A 3,191-nucleotide genomic window follows, 5' to 3' on the forward strand; every position below is an offset into this window, starting at 1 on the left:
TCCGTCTGACTGATGATGTTACGCTAACCATAGTCCTGGTCAGAAGCTCAGACTTACAGCTACCTACATCTGATGGGGCAGGCTCTGGACGGGTTCAGAGACCAGGCTACCCTTTATCAAACTGAACCACATTTTATGAGGCAATGTTGCTGCTCTGCTCACCACAGCTGTTCAAGCAAGCATTTGAAATAAATTGAAAAACAATTTAAGTTAAAATCACACTAACGGAGCCATAATAAAGCTTGTTTACGGTGAATGAGTGAAACATGTGAGAACTTGTTTCTAACATTGTTTCAATCAGCAGTTCAATTTGCTGATGCAATCCTTAGAGCACTCTCTTTGATTGCCTGAGTAAAATTTGAACAACCTGACTCATGAAAGCCTTCAGAGAATAATGAAGCTGTCAACAGTCTATCTCCATATTCACTGTGGCAGCTTTATCATAGTATAAAGTGTCACACCTCCAGCAACACTTCCTGTTTTTTAAAACATGTCATGGATGAAGTGGTTCTCAGCTGAGCTACTGTATGACCTTTTCAAAGTAAAATACACAGAATTATTCAATTTCAATATGCCTTTAATCCTGCATGTTGATGAACTACATGATCAGTTCAGTCAGTATTCAGTCTGTTAATTTACTTTAAAAGGGCTCACCTGTCTGTAAGCTGTGATTGATCCTCACTGAGTGTTCAGAACTGCCCTGATACTTTTCAGTGTGATTGCAGGGGTGTGTCTAAGGGGTGGTCAGCCTCAGGTAACCTGTGGAGTGATTAAGTAACATGTAAGAAGAGTGTTGGATGAGGTCAATGTCTGGATCAATTCTATAAAATCACTTTAAATGTTATTGCAAGGTAGGGTTTCATGTTTTCCTTCGCTAGTGCGCGTCCTGTTCTTACACAATTTGTTCCAGTCAGTTTTTAAATGTTTCATGCCAGAAGCTCAAACTTACTGAATAATACGTCTGTAAAACCTTTATGCTACATGATAGTGTCTTCACTGTGTTCTTTTCCAGTTCAAACAGGCCACTGGTTGACTGTACACTCACTGATAATATAATGATGTAAGACAAGTCCCAAGTCCAAAATAAGCAGCAGACATTATTCCAGTGATCGTAAGTCAATATGTCAGCGACTGACTGACTGTCAACTTTGTCAGTTTGTGAAAATGAGATTTGTAATTTTTTCTAATTTCTCAAACTTCACTCACCCTGATGCTTCCTCAGAGATCCCAAAATAAATAGTTTTGTCTGACAAATGAGATACCTGCCAGAAATTTGTCTCAGTGATCAAATTCATAGAGATGATGCCAGAGTGACGTGCCCAAAAATTAATCGACATTCTTGTATGGAGTAGAAACTATTTGGTTTCATACACTTGCTCATCACCTTAGAGGAGCTCAGCTCTATTCTTCTACCCTTTACATTAATTTAACTGTCAGAGATTGTTTTCCATTGTTAGTCTGCTACTTCCTCTCTTCTTGTCCTTCCCCTGCGGGTTCATTTCTTTGTCACCTCTCAGCACTACGTTGTCCTTATGGGTGTAAGTTTACTGCTGCTTATAATGGTCTTTGTAAAGACCTCAATTGTGTAATGTTAAGCAACCACCACACGGATAAAGGAAATACATAATGTACAGACTAGCCACAGGACAATAACCTGTAAGTGAGATATTTGTTTCCCCTGTGGACTTTTCCAGATTAACTGTGAGAGGTAATGTTTGTCAGGATGAATGATGACGTGTTTGCAGTTAAAAGAAATAAGAGCATGCTTGTCATAAAAGTGTCAGGCTGGTGGATTTAAGAGTGGTTGAAGAATGAAAGGACAATAAGTCTCAATCTAATAGCAACATACTGCAAACAGTTAAACTGTCCAAAACATGAATACCCTGATGTAATCATTGTAAGCCAGTGTGACCATGGAGTCCTGAGTGTTTGTGTCATATTCTTTCTCACTGGAGGATTATCAAGAATACAAACTCATGTGCTGTTCTGGTGACCAAGGCCTTATCAAGAAGATACAGTACTTCAAGTCAGTGTTACATTCATCGAGGGACTATCAGGTCCCCAAAGTGTCTCCAGGTAAGCAAGCTGTCATGCTGTTCTGTGGAGTAAAATCATTTTGCTGTACAGTCAGCTATTTGAACCCAGATGTAGAGAGGAGAGTTGGAGTGCGGTGGCGGCCTGGTTCCCCTCTGAGGTGGTGAATTTACAGCTCTGCAGCTTAATACGATACATATGATATATGTGTACTGTCAGCAAAGATTGTTGTTCCACATTTCCACTTCCATTGTTAGCATAGTTGACGCATATTAGATTGGAGGTTTAACTTCCCATGTTTCCTATACTAGTGCAGTGCTCGTTCTAAACGTGCCTGTTTGGGATGTTAACTTCGTCTGGGGTGAGTTGCAGTTTTCTTTTTGGAACTGTAAAAGTGACCTATGATCAATCAGATTATATTTTTTTGCACTAATGTTGTAGTCCCGGTTTTTCATATAAAGAATGTGAACGTGCTTCATTACTGTTCAACAGTGTACTTTTTGTAACAAGAGTTTTACTTTGCAGACAAATTGCAAAACAGGAAGTGATTCTTTTAATGCTGTTGTCATGACGTAGATCAACACCTGCTACACCCAAGAAAGTCTGTGTCAGTCCGATATGGTGAAATGAAAATAATCAAATGATCAAAATGATTTAGCGATGGTTTTGACCCCAATTTTGACCCAGTTACCAACAACTGCTGTAGTATTTCAGAGGACATGTTCAACTTGCTTCACAGACTGACTGTGTGATTACCGATCTACTGTTTATTTAAATTTAATTAATATTGAACATATTGTATTTCCAAATCAAACCAAAATCGGATGTTGAAGCATACTGAGGCATAGGACACCATGTTTGCTCTTTCATTACTTTGTCGCTTCTGACACTTACAGTTTAAAAAATGTAGTTTTCAGAAAATACTTTTTTGCCTTCTACATCCCGAGTCCCATGAATGACAATTTTACTTGATTGAAACACATTTAAACACATTCATTCCAGGTCCATAATCTGCACCTGCTTAGTGAATATGGAAGAGACCACTGTCATTTATGACAATCATAAATACCTTATCTGGAAGCTCCTTTATCTCAGTTCAAATAAATGACGTAACAAATCAAGAAACATTCTTTGCATGGTTTCTTTTTTACTTCACT

This window comes from Limanda limanda, chromosome 17 (assembly GCF_963576545.1).
Source record: "Limanda limanda chromosome 17, fLimLim1.1, whole genome shotgun sequence".
NCBI lineage: Eukaryota > Metazoa > Chordata > Actinopteri > Pleuronectiformes > Pleuronectidae > Limanda > Limanda limanda.